Genomic DNA, 20,382 nt, shown 5'->3' with positions numbered 1-20,382 from the left:
TCTTTACCAATCCCAGTTATTTGAGGAATGTATTTGCCTACCTTGTTACTATTCTCCATTAATTTACGTAACTTATTAACCCTCATATTACTTCCAGTTTCAGTGGCAGGAGGGTGCATGAGAAAAAAACCAACAACTGCAGACTGCATTTGTAAATTGAACACAGGTTCTCTGTTTGGCATCCAGGTGCCACGATAAATATGTCAGTTGCACTTCCATCGAACAGAATTTACCTTGTGGGCAAATAAGCAGAAATCTTTTCTTTCCTCAGTTCCTAGAAAAATATACATTTGCGGATCCCATGTATGATGTTAAAAAATGTTCAATTTTAAATTTGTTAGATTAGATGTACTTTTTGTTTCAACAGATACACAATGCGGACATCCTCCGGGATGTAGAACATACCAGAGGGGGGGAAAATCAAAATAAATATTTACCAAGAAAAACAAATATGCTGATGTATGTTCTACAGATCCCAAATGAAATGGCTGTTTTGGGTATGGGATAAGTAAAAAAGGAAAATCTTAAACACGTTTTCATTTAAAAGGTAATAAATATTGTGCCACAATATATGTAAATGTTCAATACACTCAAGGTGCACATGATAGTTCTTAGGCTATTGTAGCCACACATCATCAAATAGAAAAATCATTTTACAACACTTATTTACAATGATCACATTACTGCACAGAATTTGTACAGAAGTCAGTTGTGCTAAGACACACATTTTTGGATGTTATTAGTGACATATACACATCAGTTGGTTCTACTAAGAAATTCATCAGTGGAGTAGGAGTTGGCCACCTACAAAACCTTTAGGCTCATGTTCAACTGAGTTTTATTAGTAGTTAAACATCATGTTATGGTTGGTGACAAGTTACTGAAAATGTGTGATCTTGAATAATGGACACTCTTATGGACCACAGTAAAGTGACTTTAAATTTTTGTGAAGATTTTCCTTATTTCTATTATTGATTCCACGAACTAAGCTGCTGGTTTCAAAAATAAATATATTTTTAATGACAAATTTGCTTGAGGAATAAATATATACCATCAGTTTTGAGTCAGTTGCGTGCCGTGAACTACTTTAAGGGTGGTTTTATCAAAACTGGGTGGTGGAGCGAGGGAGAGGGATGAATTGACAATAATATCTTAGTTTTTAATTTTAGGTTGTACTCAAGTGATCTGCCTAATATGAGCTGAATCGGGTGGCGATGTCCGAGGCCTTCCCCTTGTCACCTGAGCATATGCAGAGATAGCTGCACAATTCATCATGAGATTTTTTAGGCAGTCATGCAGCTCTGGGTACTCATAAATTATCCTTACACCTTTAGACTCTAATAACTTTGAAACTAGACTAGATAATAACAACTGATTTTCAACGTGTGACAAGATACATCAAAACTTTTGTTTCCTCATTCATATACATCGATATTTGCTTCCTAGTGGCATAAGCAATGTCCAGCAACTATTTAATTTCTCTCTATATACGTTCCAGGAACTCCACAGTGTCCTCTTCAAATGTGTTGTGAATGCAAGTCAGTAAGTCTGTGACACTGGTTCAGTAAAAGTGATCTTGTTCCCCAAAGGAAGTAGTCTAATGATGTCCGTTGGCGCTCTGTGTCATACACTCCTGCCAACTTCCTTCCTTTCTCCAAAGCATGCCCTACAAAAAGTTAAATCACTTTCTCCTCACAGGAGTTTCACATACCATGAATAGGGAAGTACCACAAACGTATGTCAGCTAGTGCCAACCTATGCCATCATTCCATTCACGGTACATCTGCAGTGCTGTTAATATGGACCACAGTTGTCATGATGCCTTCAAGTACTATCGTAGGTTCCGTGGGAGCCCAGGTGAATGTCCCACGTAGCTTAACATTGCCCCTACTGATCTACATAATTGGACAGTGCATGTTTTGAGTAGCCATTTGCTTTCTTGATGTCATAACAGGACACGACCATTAACCTGATGTAACAAGAAACATGACTCATCTGACCAGACAACACACTTTCATTGATCCACAGTCCAGTATCCATTATCCCTTGCCCACTGTAATCAGAACTGACAGTGTCGTTGTGTCACTGTAGGAACACATAAGCTTTGTTTGTTGTGGGGCCCCAATTTAACAATATACTTCAGATCATTACCTATCCTGCTTTGCAGAGCAGGGAATGGGTGTTACTATATGATGGATGTAGAGTAATTCTGGGTAATGTTTAAACTGACTGTAAATCACACTCTAGAGAAACATGTACATCTACATCTACACCCACTCTCCACAAGCCACTTGACAGTGTGAGGCGGAGGTACCTCTATCGGTTCTTCCTTCTATTCCAGTCTCGTATTGTTTGTGAAAAAAAAGATTGTCTGTATGTCTCTGTGTGGGCTCTAATCTCTCTGATTTTATCCTCATGGTCTCTTTGTGAGATATATATAGGAGGGAGCAATATACTGCTTGACTCCTCGGTGAAGGTATGTTCTCGAAACTTCAACAAAAGCCCGTACCAAGCTACTGAGCATCTCTCTTGCAGAGTCTTCCACTGGAGTTTATCTATCATCTCCACAACTCTTTCGCAATTACTAAATAATCCTGTAACGAAGCGCGCTGCTCTCCGTTGGATCTTCTCTATCTCTTCTATCAACCCTATCTGGTACATATCCCACACCGGTGAGCAGTATTCAAGCAGTGGGTGAACAAGTGTACTGTAACATACTTACTTTGTTTTCGGACTGCATTTCCTTAGGATTCTTCAAATGAAGCTCAGTCTGGCATCTGCTTTACTGACGATTAATTTTATGTGGTCATTCCATTTTAAATCACTTCTAATGCCTACTCTCAGATAATTTATGGAATTAACTGCTTCCAGTTGCTATATTGTAGCTAAATGATAAAGGATCTTTTTTTCTGTGTATTCGCAGCACATTACACTTGTCTACATTGAGATTCAATTGCCATTCCCTGCATGTGCCAAACACTAAAAAGAGACCCACTATGGTTTATTAACAAAATTTGGAAAATGCTGAGAATACACAGATTGTTGCACACTCAGTTCAGAAAAAGAATGCAGAAATGTTGACAGGGAAAAGTTAATGGAAATTTGTGCATCTGCATCTACAGAAAGATTTCTGTATCAAACACACAACTACTTTCACTGTTGTGTGTTAGTGGAAGATGTTGCCGAAAAAATGTGAAAATACTCTTTCTGTGTACAATCAAGTGGGTTGAAGGCTTCTATTCAGTCCCTCATTGACCAGTGTGGTGTGGCAGTAGAAGACAGCAAAAGGAAAGTTGAAGTTTTAAAATTTCATGTTTATGAATAACTCACGGAGGAGGGTCATACTGTCGTACCATCATTCAACTACCATACAAACTCCCATATGCAGGACATAGAAATAAGCATCCCTACTGTTGAAAAGCAACTGAAAGAATCACCAACTCCGCGTTCAGTTCAGTATGGCAGAAAATACTCTTCAGTTTTGGCCTCTTCTTACTTTGCATTTATTGTATACCTCTTGCCCAGTACAATGTCCCATGTGGCTGGACACAAATGCAGGTGACTACCATTTATGAGACGAGTAAAAGAATGGGCACAGAAAATTACAGGCCAATATCTTTAACAATGGTTGCTGCAGAGTTCTTGAGCATATTATGAGTTCTCATGTATCTTTGAACTATGGATGAAGGGCAACAGGCAGATTCCAGATTTATGGAATGCATTTGACACAATGCCACATTGCCAGCTGTTACCAAAGGTACAAGCATACAGAACAGGTTTTAAGAAGTGGAAGCAGCTTGGACACTTTTTAGGTAACAGCATGTAGTATGCAGTCCTAGATGGCAAGTATTTGTCAGAGAGTGGTGTAGTCAGGAATGTCCCAGAGAAGTGTGATACTGACACCTCTTGTTCTCTGTACACATAAACCATGTAAGTGATATATACTATGGTGCATGGAAAAGTATCACTATTGACTGACTGTAGTAGGACACAGAATGACTTAGACAGAATTTCTGTTTGGTGTGACGGATGGCAGCTCACTTTGAATGCGCCAGCCTCAGTGACCGAGCGGTTCTAGGCGCTACAGTCTGGAACCGCGCGACCGCTACGATCGCAGATTCGAATCCTGCCTCGGGCGTGGATGTGTGTGATGTCCTTAGATTAGTTAGGTTTAAGCAATCTAAGTTCTAGGGGACTGATAACCTCAGTCCCATAGTGCTCAGAGCCATTCACTTTGAATGCGGAAAAATGTAAGTTAATGCATATGAGTAAGGAAAACAATCCTGTAAATTTCAAATACATTGTTACTGGTGCAATGCTTTACACAATCATGTCAATTAAATATCTACACTTAACTCTTTAAAGTGACAAGAAATGGAAGAAACATACAAAATTCGTCATAGGAAAGGCGGAGGGTTGACTTCATTTTATTGTGACAGTTCGAGGAAAATGTAGTTTATTTATAAAGGATAGTGTGCTAAGAACACTTGTGGGACCCATTCTTTACTATCACTCAAGTGAAATTTGTGACTGGATTGAGGACTTTTTGTTAGGGAGAATGCAGCATGCTATCTAGGATGGAGAGTCATCATCAGATGGAGAAATAATTTCATGTCTGTCGCAGAGATGTGTGTTGGGACCCTTGCTGTGTATGTCATGTAGTAATGACCTTGCAGACAGTATTAATGATAACCTCAGGCTTTTTGCAGATGATGCAGTTATCCATAATGAAGTACTGTCTTAAAAATCTGCATAAATATGCAGTCGATTCTTGGTAAGATTTCAAAGTGGTGCAGAGATTGACAACTTGCTTTAAAAGTTCAAAAATGTAAAATTGTGCACTTCATGAAACAAAAAGATGTACTAGCCTGTGACTATAATACCAGTGAATCACTGTTGGGATCAACCAACTCGTGCAAATATCTGGGTGTAACACTTTGTAGGGACATGAGATGGAATGATCACACAGGATCAGTTGTGGGTAAAGCAGGTGGTAAACTTCAGTTTATTGATACAATACTGGGAAAGTGCAATCAGTGTACAAAGGAGATTGCTTACAAATCACTTGTGTGACCAGTTCTAGAATATTGCTCAACTCCATGGGATCCTTACCAAATAGTACTAACAGGGAATTGAACGTATACAGAGAAGGGCAACACAAATGGTCACAGGTTTGTTTGATCATGGGAGAGTGTTACAGAGATACTGAAGAAACTGAACTGATAGACTCTTGAAGATAGATGTAAATTATCCAGAATAAGTCTACTAACAAAGTTTCAAGATCCAGCTTCAAATGATGACTCTAGGAATGTACAACAACTCACTACGTATCGCTCAAAAGAGGAATCTTGAGGACAAGATTAGAATAATTACATCGGACACAGAGGCATTCAAACGATCATTCTTCCTGCACTCCATACGTGGATGGAACAGGAATAAACACTAATAACTGGTGCAACAGGATGTACACTCCGCCATGCACTTCACAGTGGTTTTCAGAGTATAGTAGTAGGTGTAAATATAGACATCTGAGATCCCCATTAGGTTGAATTGAAGTAGGACATCGAAGCAGTTCAGAGGCTTGCTGTATGGTTTGTAACTGGCAGGTTTGCTAAACATACAAGTATTACAGAAATACTCCCATAAAGTAAAATAGAAATCCCTTTAGGGTAGAAGGCATTTATTTTGTATGACACTTTTGAGAAAGTTTAGGACTCTGAGAATTGTGATAGACTGCAGAACGATTCTACTGCCACCAACCCAGATCTCACGTGAGGACAAGGTAAGAGAAATCTGGGCTCATGTGGATGCTTATAGACAGTCGTTTTTGCCTCGCTCCATTTGTGAGTGGAACAGGAAAGGGAGTGACTAGTAGGGGCACAAGGCACCCTCTGCCATGCACTGGAAGGTGGCTTACAGAGTATATTTGTAGATGTTGACATAGATTTACAGAGCAGGCAAGCCTCCAGCCTCATTGTAAGATGAAGCATGGATGTCCAACATCTTGTTGCTTACTTGTGGCTTCACCGTCCTTAAACTGCCTTCCATAGAAGTTCATAGCAGTAGCACATTAACAGCCAAACAGCTTCGCTGTTCCTGGAATGCATGTTTTCTTACAACATGGTGTAAGGCAACTGCTAAACTCACAGTATCCTGTCACTTTTATCAAACCTTATGGTTGATCCATTGGTTTGGTATGTAATGGACTGGGAGTTTGGGCAGGTGGATGGCTCTCTTCGATGATGGACATAGGCCACATAAGTGACAAAGGAGATCTAGAGAGTCCGGAGGACGAAAGTCCCATTACTGAATCCCGGTGCTGGTATCTGCTGTAATATTGCTGAATATGTTGGAACAAAATTTCTGCCTTAATGCACCCATTCTGTTCTGCGAATGACTTGTGGAGGGAACTGACTGTAGTGGAATCGAGGGTATTACTCAGGTAGGTTCTTCACTGGTACTGTTTCAAAAGGACTATCGGGTAGATGCAGCAGAGGAAAAGTCAGATTCAGAACTGTAGTCCCTGTTATTGTCACTGGAAGCCTTAAAGTTGGTCCTGCAGTATTACTTTGAGTGTTATTTAGCATTATCTCATTGTTCTTTAGTTACAATCCTTCTGTTCCCCTTGAGCATCCTTACTTTTAGCAGGCGGCGATAGCTATGATTGAATCTTACTCTGAGTACAGCCAGTTAGGCCTTATTTTCTGAAAGTATGGATGGGTTGTAAGGATGCCCCAAGGACATCCATTTTTCATGTCTCTGTGGCAGTTTGGGCCATCCTGGAGGGGCATACCACAACCAGGGTGTATACGGGGACAAGGAAAAAAAATTCCCGGATTATTCCCGGATTTCTCCCGGATATCCCGTTTTAAAAAATATTGAAAATACACTTTTTCTGTGCTAAGTGACAGTAGGTTTTCCGTAAATTTTCCCTTGGAACTGTAAAATTTATCAATCCTTTGAATGGTTAAAGTTTTATATAATCGCGTAGAACTTCCCGGGGGAAAAAAAAAAGAGAGAGAGAGAGAGAGACGGAGCAGAGAAGTTTTGGAGAGACTTTTAATAAAAAAAAAAAGGAGAGAAGTTTTGGAAAGACCTTTGATTTGCAGCAACATATACGCTGCATATTTTTGTATTATGAAAGTATAAATTCGAATTGCACCAAACACAGCGCGTTAGTTTCCGGAACGATGCAACCGAGGTTGTTATGTCCTTTTGTAAGCGAGTCATATCTCAAGCCGCGAGATCTCGCCAGCCGATGACAGCAGCTATTCATAGCATAGGACACGTGTTATAGTCAGCCAATAGCAAGATTACTGGTTACATAGCGCGAACACACAAGAGGAAAAGTTAACGGTTTAAATTAATGTACACAGTACCGTATATCTACAAGAAAAGCTAAGCTTTCACATATAATATTGGTCTCTAAGATTTACACGCTACAATAGAAGTTAAACTTTCACATGTAATATTGATCTTGTTTTGCGTGGGTTATACTTTAAGATACATCACACAAATGTGCCAGTAAATTTAAAATTATGACATAAATGCCTCGGCTCGAAATTCTTGTAAGTGGCTGGTCCTCAAACTGTTCAGTTTCGAATGCTCTGTGATTTAGATGTCCATTCCACTTTCTCACATGTAACATAATTCATCGTGCGTGAAAAGAAATTTCCTTTGAAAGTAACGCTTTTGTAACCATCGTTCGCAATACTGTTAGAAATAGGTTCGATTTACCAGTTGCCAGAGAGCTCCAGAAAACGCATTATTGTGCGTGTGCAACTGCAGTGGTGTAGGAAGCCCGCATGTTCGTGTGTATAAAGCACTAAGAGAGCTTACATCGCACCATGAAAGAAACAGGGCATCAGAGGATATTCCAACGAGCATCGAAATTTCGTAAACCATACTAAAATGCATAATTTGGCTTGAAGTGCAAATTGGCTTTTTCCAGATTCACAATGAAGTAGGTCCCAACTGATATTAAGCTTTTCAGTGTGGGTTTTGGGATGTAAATTTTCTTGGAGTACCAGTACTCTACGATCTCATGTTTGGTTCTTTATTATGGCGTAATGCCATACATGGCAGAAGATGATAACGTGCACTTGAAATTCAACGAACAGTTGGAACTAGCCAATACTGTAGAATGAAACACTTCGTTTCAAATAAAATGATTGCCTCAGCGGAATTTCTTTAGCAAACTTGCAAAAATAATTTCATTCTTCTGCAAGGCGATTAATGCTTGACTGCTACTAACTTGGAAAGAAAATAATAAAATCAGAAATTGAAATTAATAATATATTTTTGCCCTCCGTAATTATGTGAATGTATTTTAATTCACTTGATAGCTCCCGGCCACAGAAATCTGTTTTGTTTTCATTTGACTGTGGAGCTGTACACGAAGAGAAGCATCGAAATCACTTAACGTAAACACGGGTCACGTTGGACTAACCCCCTCCCCACTACAACTCTGTGCAAGCGCGAATCTGGCAGCTAGGGCGCGCGAGAAAAATTTTTCTCGTTTGCATCTGGCTGCTTGCTGCTACTACCGATACAACTAACAGCCAAACTTCGAGTAGCGGGAAGCGGTAGAAGGTACTTCTTATACGCGAGTCAAATGCGCATGCGCAACAGACCGCTGGCAACTGGTCAAACGAACCTAATGTGAACAGTTGTTATGTCATGCTCATAGCAAGCAGTTTATTGTTACGAAGAATTGCAGTCTGCGCCCTACGGCCTTTAACATATTTTTGCTATCTGCGAACGCTTGTGCGTGCATGGTGTTTATTTCCTAAATTGCACATTTCCTTTGCCACTAAAGTTTTATTTTTTTCCCTCTCGTTTATATTTTATTGCTGCAGTTCTCCAGTAGCCAGGATACAATAACATTCTTTGCTAGAGAATCAATACTGCAGTCAAAATTACAAAAATTTAACAGAAAGCTAAAACAATGAAAAATTCCCGGAATTCCGAAAAATTCCCGGGTTTTTCCCGGTTTTCTCCCGGATGAAAAAATTCCCGGGTTTTTCCCGGATTTCCCGGTTGTCCCGGGTCGTATACACCCTGACAACTTACTTCCGCTGCCACCAACACAGCTCTTCCACTGTCATCAGTGTGTGTCTCTTCTTATCCTGTGTAACTAGCAGAATCTCCTTTGTTCAGATAAGCACAGATTTCCCTAATGTCCCCATTTTATTGAATATGGAGCTATTGCATAGCATTCTTATCAGCTGTTAGTGCTTGCCAGTCCAATAACTCTCCTATCTTGCCTGTGTCGTCTCAACTATTGGTCTTAACGTGTATGCTAAGATACACATGAACCATGTAGGAGCAAGTTACACACTTTGCTGTGCTACTTTTCTGTACTTGCCCCCTCCTCCCTTTATGGGACTGATGATGCCAGCAGTGGCGGTAAAGCCTCTGACACACCATGAAAGTGTCAAATATGACCATGGTTATCTCAACAAAATAGTAAAGACCTTAAGAATGAGAATAATTTTTCTTTCTCTCTACGGTTTGTAAACATCACCTATTGCCCTACTTGGTATGCAGGCAACTTAGCATTCTATTGTCCCATTCTTGTGCTTTTGTATATGCTTTTTGCACTTTGTGCAACACCATCCATAACTTTGTTGCAAAATTTCGCACTGCTCTAACATTTTTCCCCACTCCAGGTTTCATTATCTCCCATCCGTACACTACTTTGAATGCGATAGTCTCTGCAGTTCCATTGATCTGATTCTAATCTAGTCTAATCTGTTGTAGTTTGTTCCTCAGTAGCACCACTCTTGAGCATTGCAAAGCTGAAAGTCTAAATGAATGTGGGGTGGTATATGCTCAAAATTTACATGGCACCACCATTCAGAATACATCAACACACACTTACTTATTCTTCATTAAGTTTGAGTATTAGTAAGAGCAATTAGTTTACCAACTATGAAAATTTATAAGACCACTGAAAAACCTCACCACCTACAATTAAAGGGGCAAAATTAATTGTTGTGTTAAGGGTGATGAAAAAACAACCCCTCATTTCATATTTACATGAAAACATAATACTTTGCACATGTGCATTATACTTTGGCATCCATTTAATTCTGTCCATACTGAGCATCACCAAGCTGAATACTCGTTAGTTTCTACATCTACATCTATACTCCGCAAGCCACCCAACGGTGTGTGGTGGAAGGCACTTTACGTGCCACTGTCATTACCTCCCTTTCCTGTTCCAGTCGCGTATGATTCGCGGGAAGAACGATTGCCAGAAAGCCTCTGTGCGTGCTCAAATCTCTCTAATTTTACATTCTTGATCTCCTCGGGAGGTATAAGTAGGGGGAAGCAATATATTCTATACCTCATCCAGGAACACACCCTCTCGAAACCTGGACAGCAAGCTACACCGCGATGCAGAACACCTCTCTTGCAGAGTCTGCCACTTGAGTTGGCTAAACATCTCCTGTAACGCTATCACGCTTACCAAATAACCCTGTGACGAAACTCGCCGCTCTTCTTTGGATCTTCTCTATCTCCTCTGTCAACCCAACCTGGTACGGATCCCACACTGATGAGCCAATACTCAAGTATAGGTCAAATGAGTGTTTTGTAAGCCACCTCCTTTGTTGATGGACTACATTTTCTAAGGACTCTCCCAATGAAACTCAACCTGGTACCCGCCTGACCAAAAATTAATTTTATATGATCATTCCACTTCAAATTGTTCCGCATGCATACTCCCAGATATTTTACAGAAGTAACTGCTACCAGTGTTTGTTCCACTATCACATAATCATACAATAAAGGATCCTCTTTCTATGTATTCGCAATACGTAACATTTGTCTATGTTAAGGGTCAGTTGCACTCCCTGCACCAAGTGCCTATCTGCTGCAGATCTTCCTGCACTTTGCTGCAATTTTCTAACGCTGCAACTTCTCTGTATACTACGGCATCATCCGCGAAAAGCCGCATGGAACTTGCGACACTATCTACTAGGTCATTTATATATATTGTGTAAAGTAATAGTCCCGTAACACTCCTCTGTGGCATGCCAGAGGTTACTTTAACGTCTGTCGACGTCTCTCTATGGAGAACAACATACTGTGTTCTGTTTGCTAAAAATTCTTCAATCCAGCCACACAGCTGGTCTGATATTCTGTAGGCTCTTACTTTGTTTATCAGGCGACAGTGCGGAACTGTGTCAAATGCCTTCTGGAAGTAAAGGAAAATGGCATCCACCTGGGAGCCTGTATCTAATATTTTCTGGGTCTCATGAACAAATAAAGTGAGTTGGGTCTCACACGATCACTGTTTCCGGAATCCATGTTGATTCCTACAGAGTAGATTCTGGGTTTCCAGAAATGACGTGATACACGAGCCAAAAATAATGTTCTAAAATTCTGCAACAGATCGATGTCAGAGATATAGGTCTATAGTTTTGCGCATCTGCTCGATGACCCTTCTTGAAGACTGGGACTACCTGTGCTCTTTTGCAATCATTTGGAACATTCTGTTCCTCTAGAGACTTGCAGTACATGGCTGTTAGAAGGGGGGAAGTTCTTTCACGTACTCTGTGTAGAATCGAATTGGTATTCCGTCAGGTCCAGTGGACTTTCCTCTGTTGAGTGATTCCAGTTGCTTTTCTATTCCTTGGACACTTATTTCGATGTCAGCCATTTTTTCGTTTGTGCAAGGATTTAGAGAAGGAACTGCAGTACGGTCTTCCTCTGTGAAACAGCTTTTGAAAAAGGTGTTTAGTATTTCAGCTTTATACATGTCATACTCTGCTTCAATCCCATCATCGTCTCGGAGTGTCTGGATATGCTGTTTCGAGCCACTTACTGATTTAACGTAAGACCAGAACTTCCTAGGATTTTGTGTCAAGTTGGTGCATAGAATTTTACTTTCGAATTCACTGAACGCTTCACGCATAGCCCTCCTTATGCTAACTTTGACATCGTTTAGCTTCTGTTTGTCTGAGAGGTTTTGGCTGCGTTTAAACTTGCAGTGAATCACTGTTTGCTTTCGCAGTAGTTTCCTAACTTTGTTGTTGAACCACAGTGGGTTTTTCCCATCCCTCACAGTTTTACTCGGCACGTACCTGTCTAAAACGCATTTTATTATTGCCTTGAACTTTTTCCATAAACACTCAACATTGTTAGTGTCGGAACAGAAATTTTCTTTTTGATCTGTTGGATAGTCTGAAATCTGCCTTCTATTACTCTTGCTAAACAGATAAACCTTCCTCCCTTTTTTACATTCCTATTTACTTCCATATTCAGGGATGCTGCAACCACCTTATGATCACAGATTCCCTGTTCTGCACTTACAGAGTCGAAAAGTTTGGGTCTGTTTGTTATCAGTAGGTCCAAGATGTTATTTCCACAAGTCGGTTCTCTGTTTAATTGCTTGAGGTAATTTTTGGACAGTGCATTCAGTATAATGTCACTCGATGCTCTGGCCCTACCACCCGCCCTAAACATCTGAGTGTCCCAGTCTATATCTGGTAAATTGAAATCTCCACCTAAGAAAATTGATGTGAAATGTATCCCAAATTTTCTCTCAGTTGTTCTGCCGCTAATGCTGCTGGGTCAGGAGGTCGGTAAAAGGAGCCAATTATTAACCTAGCTCAGTTGTTGAGTGTAACCTTCACCCATAATAATTCACAGGAACTGTCCACTTCTACTTCAATACAGGCTAAACTACTACTAACAGTGACAAACACGCCACCACCGGTTGCATGCAATCTATCCTTTCTAAACACTGTCTGTGCCTTTGTAAAAATTTCAGCAGAATTTATCTCTGGCTTCAGCCAGCTTTCCATACCTATAACGATTTCAGCTTCTGTGCTTTCTATCAGCGCTTGAAGTTCCAGTACTTTACCAATGCAGCTTTGACAGTTTACAATTACAAAACCGACTGCTGCTTGGTCTCCGCATGTCCTGACTTTGCCCCGCACCCTCTGAGGCCCTTTCTGTACTTGCCCGAGGCCATGTAACCTAAAAAACTGCTCAGTCCACGCCACACAACACCTGCTACCCGTGTAGCCGCCTGCTGTGTGTAGTGGACTCCTGGCTTATCCAGCGGAACCCGAAACCCCACCACCCTATGGCGCAAGTCAAGGAATCTGCAGCCCACACGGTCCCAGAACCGTCTCAGCCTCTGATTCAGACCCTCCACTCGGCTCTGTACCAAAGGTCCGCAGTCAGTCCTGTCGACAATGCTGCAAATGGTGAGCTCTGCTTTCATCCCGCTAGCAAGACTGACAGTCTTCATCAAATCAGATAGCTGTCGGAAGCCAGAGAGGATTTCCTCCAATCCATAGTGACACACATCATTGGTGCCGACATGAGCGACCCCCTGCAGATGGATGCACCCTGTACCCTTCATTGCATCCGGAAGGACCCTTTCCACATCTGGAATGACTCGTCCCGGTATGCACACAGAATTCACATTGGTTTTGTTCCCCTCTCTTGCTACCATATCCCTAAGGGGTCCCATTACACGCCTGATGTTGGAGCTCCCAACTACCAGTAAGCCCACCCTCTGCGACGGCCCAGATCTTGCAGACTGAGGGGCAACCTATGGAACAGGACAAGCAGCCATGTCCGGCTGAAGATCAGTATCAGCCGGAGACAGAGCCTGAAACCAGTTCGTCAGACAAACTGAAGAGGCCTTCCGTTCAGCCCTCCGGAATGTCTTTCGCCCCCTGCCACACCTCAAGACGACCTCCCATTCTACCACAGGTGAGGGGTCAGCCTCAATGTGGGCAGTATCCCGGGCAGCCACAGCCGTAGTCCGATCGGGGGATGCATGGGACGAGCTGGCCGTCCCTGACAAACCCCCATCTGGACCCTCACAGTGATGCCCAGTGGCAACAGCCTCAAGCTGTGTGACCAAAGCCAACACTGCCTGAAGTTGGAAGCGAAGGGATGCCAACTCAGCCCGCATCCGAACATAGCAGTTGCAGTCCCTATCCATGCTAAAAACTGTTGTAAAAAGAACGTCTGAACTAATCTACAGAGAGCACAAACAATTCGACACAAAATTTAAATGGTTATTAAAATACAAGATTGCCTAGTAAATGCAGTAATACTGCTACTTGCGCACTGCTGACACACTGCTCGGTGGCAGAAGGAGACTACGTGATTTTACACTATTCAGGTAGTAAAGCGCAATGCTACAACTCTCAAATACTATAATATGACCTAAATTTATGAATTAAACAATGCAAGTGCCCAAAAACACGCAAAGAAATTAAGAACTAAACTATGTAACAAATAAGTGAGCTAAGAGTATACGACTTGCTGCTGGCAGCAGCTTATCCAATGGTGGCAGGGAGGCAGTAACATGCCACAGTATCAATACATAATCACAACACAGTTCAATTGAAATGTTCCTTAATTTAAAGTATTGTAATCATTTGGAATTCATTAAATGTTAAAGTTCTTCAGTTTCACTGATGTCAGGGCACATATTTTCGCGCAAAGCATGTGCTGTGATGATTCGAGAATTTCTGTGCTAATTCTAGAACCACTCAGCCTTCTACCGTCTCAACTACATTATATTCTAGATACGAGTGTGAGGTGGTAAAATCCTACCTACTGCGCGTCACATGTTTGTGTGTGCAGGTTTAAAATCAGTCGCGGGAAGAAAGTAGACGCAGTGGTTGAACGGCACCGACAAGTGCCTGTTGGACAATCCATATCGTGTTAGTGAGTGTGTATGGAAGAACCATGGAATCTATATGCAGCTTTGTCCTTATTGTGTCACTGACTATTGTTATGTGAAACAAGAAAGGTTGAAAAAGTACTCATAGAGACTCTTGACTCAGCCTTGTTAGAGGCAAGACTTTTTTCAATCTCCTTTTCTGAAAGTCATGGTAAGTATGCAGACTTTCTTTCGAATGTGACGCTGACGCTTTACAAACGGGCCTTGGCCTTGGCCCGAGGTGTAGGAGTTTAGACTTGTTACAGTCGTTCCTCCTGTTCCTGGCGATGCGATGGTGATGTGGCCTCACTGTGTGGTGTGTCCTTTCGTTGTCCGGCGTCTATCCTGTCCTGGCTACTAGCATGCAGGCATACTAGTGGACTTCGGTGTTTTACGTCTTCTTTGTCTCGCGAGAGATGTTCTGCACCGCTGTCTGTAGGTCTGCAGACAGCTTCCTCGTGCCGTCGCAAACCTCGTTCTTCAGCCGCACGACTGCGTCATCTAGGATGTATCCCCAGTCGCTCGGCGTGAAGACCGGGTTCGCGTTGATGGTGTTGAGATCTTTCTTTGTGACGAATTCGAGCAGAATTGCCCGATGCCCGCCACGTATCTCAATCGGCCGGTGTGGAAGCGGTAGCTTCCGTTTCCCTTCCGCTTCCGCGAAAAGGTACGGCTTTCTTCGGACGTCGTACCGCCAATCTCACACCATGGTCGCGATCTTCTTCAAGACCGTTGGGAGGTCGGTGGCGTCTGGGAAGGGGATGGTTGTGGAGTACATCCCTCCCGCCTCTTGTATGTCCTGCAGCTGCTGCTTCACCACTTCCGGCGGCGGCGGCGAGACGGACTTTACCACGTCCATGGGCGTCTCCCCGGTCTCCTGTATTGCTACAGGTTTCAGGGTGACGTCCGTTTGTGCAGTCACATCCGTCTGTGTGGACACATCCGTTTGCGTGGACACATCCACCCCAAATTGTCGTACCACTGTGGGGGTGGCAACGGGGGCGGGTGTCTTCTTTTGCGTCATCCGGATTTCTTCCCGCAACTCTTGCAGCTGCCGGTGGAGACCGACGATCTCCTTCTCCATGGCCGCTCTCTCTGCTGCCATCGCGGCTTTGAGGGCGGCCACGGCGTCGTCGGTACCGGTGCTGAACGGGATTGCGGCCGCCCCGTTTTCCCCCTTTGGCGGGGGTGGCGGGACGGCTGCCTACTCTTCATGTACCGCTTTATTGACGGTTGTTGGAGTCCGCTGCTTCAGGTATGCGCAGCTGCGTGCATTTGCGGCGTGCGCGCCGCCACAGTTAACGCATGTTCGTGCGACATGTGGTGGCTTGTCGCTGTCGCGTGTATCATGTGCCTTTGCACATTTCAGACACGCGACTGCGTCCCTGCACGTCCTGGCGACGTGTCTCGGTAGCACTGCCTCTTGTGCTGCGGTCAGCTGCGCTTCTTCTTCTTGTTGCTGCCGCGGCCGTCTCCTGCCAGCGTGAGCAGAAGCTTTGCCACAGCAGCAAGTTTGCTTCCCTTTTCCGCGTCCGGACATAGCAATGGGCTAGTGGTGAGCGACGGTGTAAACGGTGCGAGCTGCAGCGAGTCGAGCAGCGGAGTGCGTGCGTTCTTTCAAATGTAAATCAATTTGTTTCTAACATACAACTGTATGAGAGACTTGCTGAAGTTACATATTATGTTGAAAGTGAGAATTTTTATTGTGCTTGAAAGTCAAATACATCGTTGATTGACGAAACATAAAGTTTGTATGGCTACTTATTTCTCCAGTAGAAAGAAGCTTGAAAGCTCCTGTACCTAGTGTTATTTGACGGAGAAGAAATCAAGAGAGTTTCCAGCAGCCGGCTATCCAGTAAAGAAGAGTGGCTTCAAACCCCAAGTAAATCATCTCGTAAAGAAGTGGAATGTGGTGTGGGGAAATAAATCAGTATAACCCAGAGCCACACTCACACTTTAAGTCCTCAAAACATTAGAGTGCATGACTGTAGCATGAACCAACACAAAGAGTTCTAACATGATCTTCCTTCTGGGCTGTCAAACCGTGAACTGCCAATTTTCAGTGACGTCCGACTACTTATAGGCAGGTGTAGGAACAAACTGTCATATGTAAATTACATTTTGTTTTGAAAATTGGCTGGACTGGGTGTCACTGTTTTGGATGAGCTACAAGAACTAATGTGATTTCTGCTTATAGAAAATGGTGCTTATCAGAAATTTAGTAGAAAGTACAGGAAAGTTAATGTATCAAAAGTAGATAGACAAAGTTAGAAATTTAACAGTGGTTATGATGAAGTCTGTGATAAAAAATGGGGTTGCTGAATTTGTAAGCTAATTATCACTGCCGATGAACTTATGTGCTAATTATCTCTTCAGTTAATTAGTTTTTAATAATTAAAATACCTTTACATGAAAGTTGGAATGCTTAGCTTTCTGTTGGTGTTGGTGATTAAATGGAATTATGAAGATTATCTCACAAAATTTTACACAGATTATACTATAGTTATCTTTAATTATCTTTAGTGAAATTAAACCTAAATAAGAACAAGAGATTTTCATGTAACTGTTCCCATGCTGACAGATAAATATATTGAAAATAAGTCAAAATTAGCAAAATAATAATAATAATAATAATAATAATAATTGGAAAAAGAAAACACTACACGGCAAGCACCCGTATCATCTAACACAGCCACACATAGATCAAGACGCATCCAACACATGGCTAAGAAATGGCAATATATACAGTGAGACGGAAGGATTCATGATCGCAATACAGGATCAAACAATAAACACCAGATATTACAGCAAGCATATTATTAAAGATCCCAATACCACAACAGATAAATGCAGACTTTGCAAACAACAAATAGAAACAGTGGATCACATCACAAGCGGATGTACAATACTAGCAAATACAGAATACCCCAGAAGACATGACAATGTAGCAAAAATAATACATCAACAACTTGCCATAAAACATAAACTAATAAAACAACACGTTCCCACATACAAGTACACACCACAAAATGTACTGGAGAATGATGAATACAAATTATACTGGAACAGAACGATTATAACAGATAAAACAACACCACATAACAAACCTGACATCATACTCACCAATAAAAAGAAGAAATTAACACAACTAATTGAAATATCCATACCCAACACAACAAATATACAGAAGAAAACAGGAGAAAAAATTGAAAAATACATCCAACTGGCTGAGGAAGTCAAGGACATGTGGCATCAGGATAAAGTCGACATTATCCCAATTACACTATCAACTACAGGAGTCATACCTCACAATATTCACCAGTACATCAATGCAATACAGCTACATCCAAACATATATATACAACTACAAAAATCTGTAATTATTGATACATGTTCAATTACCCGAAAGTTCCTAAATGCAATATAACATATACCATACAGTTACAAGGAAGTCACGCTTGACCGAGGTCCGCGTCACGTTCCATTTTTAACCAGACTTAAGTCTGAGAAAAAAAAAGTCAATAACAATAATAATGGTTATTTGTGGGAGTGCAAAAACATAACAGACAGGAAGAATCGACCATGCTGTGGTGCAGCTTGTACACTCATAAATTTTTGAATTCTAAGCTGCAACATCAGGTAAGAACATACCCCAGTAATTATGATGACTGTTGACATAATGCCTTAGCATCTTTCCTGTTGCCCTGTGAGCCTGTTCTGTTTGCCATTTGCTTGTGGGTCCAACATGCTCATTCTTAATGTATGAATTTGTAACAAATGCCGAAGTTGCTTAATCACCTGCGACACGGAGTTAGTTCAAAATGGCTGTGAGCACTATGGGACTTAACAGCTGAGGTCATCAGTCCCCTAGAACGTAGAACTACTTAAACCTAACTAACCTAAGGACATCACACACATCCATGCCCGAGGCAGGATTCAAACCTCTGACCGTAGCGGTCGCGCGGTTCCAGACTGAAGCGCCTTGAACTGCTCGGCCACACCGGCCGGCCATGAAGTTAGTACCTTCATCCATAATCTCTGGGGTACCAAACTTTAACAAGTAATTATTAGCCGTGGCATATGCCTCTGTGTTGACTTGTTGATTTCGGTTAGCTATCGTTTCTATGCATTGTGAAAAGTGGTCAGTTATCATTAGCACATAATGATTCCTTTCCGGTGTCTGCCGAAATAGCCCCAGGGTGTCCATACTGATCATCTCAAATGATTTACGAGTCTTTGGTGATTTCTGCCTTAGAATATGACGACGACTTCATTTGGTTTGTTATGTGCATGGTACATAGTTCTTTACATGCTACTCTATGTCCTGTTTACATGTTTGCCACAAATATTGTTTGACAACATGTTATTCATGTTGTTATACACTCTCCATGTCTTGCTAACATATTGCCATGTGCCTACTTTAATACTTTGTTTTGCAAAGTAGCTAGTATCAAGATTTGAGGTCCAAGTTTCATTTGCTTACACGACACTCCATTGTGTGCAATGAGTTGTGGTTGTGCAACAGATGACTTGTCATCTTCATTGGCTGCTTGCGCCATCTGCCATTCTGTAGAGTGTCCATAAAAAGAATGTCCCATAAATTTGAACAGTATCACTTACAAGTGATATAGAGTGTTGGTTCAAGATCACAATTAAAGAGTAACTCAAACAGTTTTAGTTAAGTGCATGTGTGAGTACTGCTTCATTGTTTTCCCACTTGCAGTGCCAAATGTGCCACATCCAGAAAACGGCAACTCTTGAGCGTAAAGTGTTTTGTATTCCACAGTTTGCTAAGAGTGAATCTATAATTTCAGTCCAATGTACATTTTGTTTAAGAATCATATTTATCAATAATTGTAATACTAAGTAAAACATCCTACTATTTTCTTGAAATTTACAAGAATTATCAAGTTGCCTTTGTAGTTTTTGTCTCAATCTAAGACTCCCCCTGAATTTCATTCAGTGCAACAGTTTTGTTTTAAAATATCCTAGCTGTACTTATTTGCAGATGTTTCCATCATTGACACACTCAAATCATTTTTGATCGTTAATACATCAACTGGCCACTCTCTCTCTCTTTTTACTGTCTGTGTCTGAGCTCAGCCTTTTGATATGAAATATCCCTGTCCCTCTCCCCCGGTCTTCCCGAATTTATGATACCATTACAGGCTATGACTGTCTATGTTCTATGAAGATTGCTGTGATTATGCTTTTTTTAATCATTTTCCTGGCTCATTTAGATTTTAACAAACGTTTTCTGGATTGTCCCAATTTTTTGCTAGCAATGAGCTCCTCTGTTTTTGGTAATGGTTTCTAAACTATGTATGCAATTGAGTCATGCAACTTGCTGAACTGTGCATTGTAAAGTGACAAACACGTTAATCAGAATATTAAATATGTGTGTCAAAGGGAAGATGCTCTTGAGAAAACAATAAAATTACGCAGAGACAGAATGATTTTGCAAGTACTTAACTTCTAAGTAGTCAATAGATATACATAAACTAACATCCTAACTTTTGGAACTTGTTTCTTCCACAGGGAGGAAAAGAGGGATCAATTAGAGAAGGTTAGAAAGGAGGGAAGTCATTCAGATTTCATCCTTATTCTACATTCGTTGTCATATTACTATTTATATTATCTAACATTATGCTATTGTTAGGTACATATTACTGATGACGTAT

The 20,382-nt window shown here is 41.5% G+C and overlaps 1 protein-coding gene across 1 annotated transcript in view; it reads left to right on the top strand.

Moving 5' to 3' along the window:
• LOC126175249 (U3 small nucleolar RNA-associated protein 25 homolog) overlaps positions 1-20,382 on the top strand; it is a 103,708-nt gene that overhangs the window by 33,573 nt on the left and 49,753 nt on the right. The gene's annotated exons all lie outside the window — the stretch shown is intronic.

This window comes from Schistocerca cancellata, chromosome 1 (genome assembly GCF_023864275.1).
Source record: "Schistocerca cancellata isolate TAMUIC-IGC-003103 chromosome 1, iqSchCanc2.1, whole genome shotgun sequence".
In the NCBI taxonomy this organism is placed as follows: Eukaryota; Metazoa; Arthropoda; class Insecta; order Orthoptera; family Acrididae; genus Schistocerca; species Schistocerca cancellata.
This window is presented reverse-complemented; position numbering and strand designations above follow the sequence as displayed.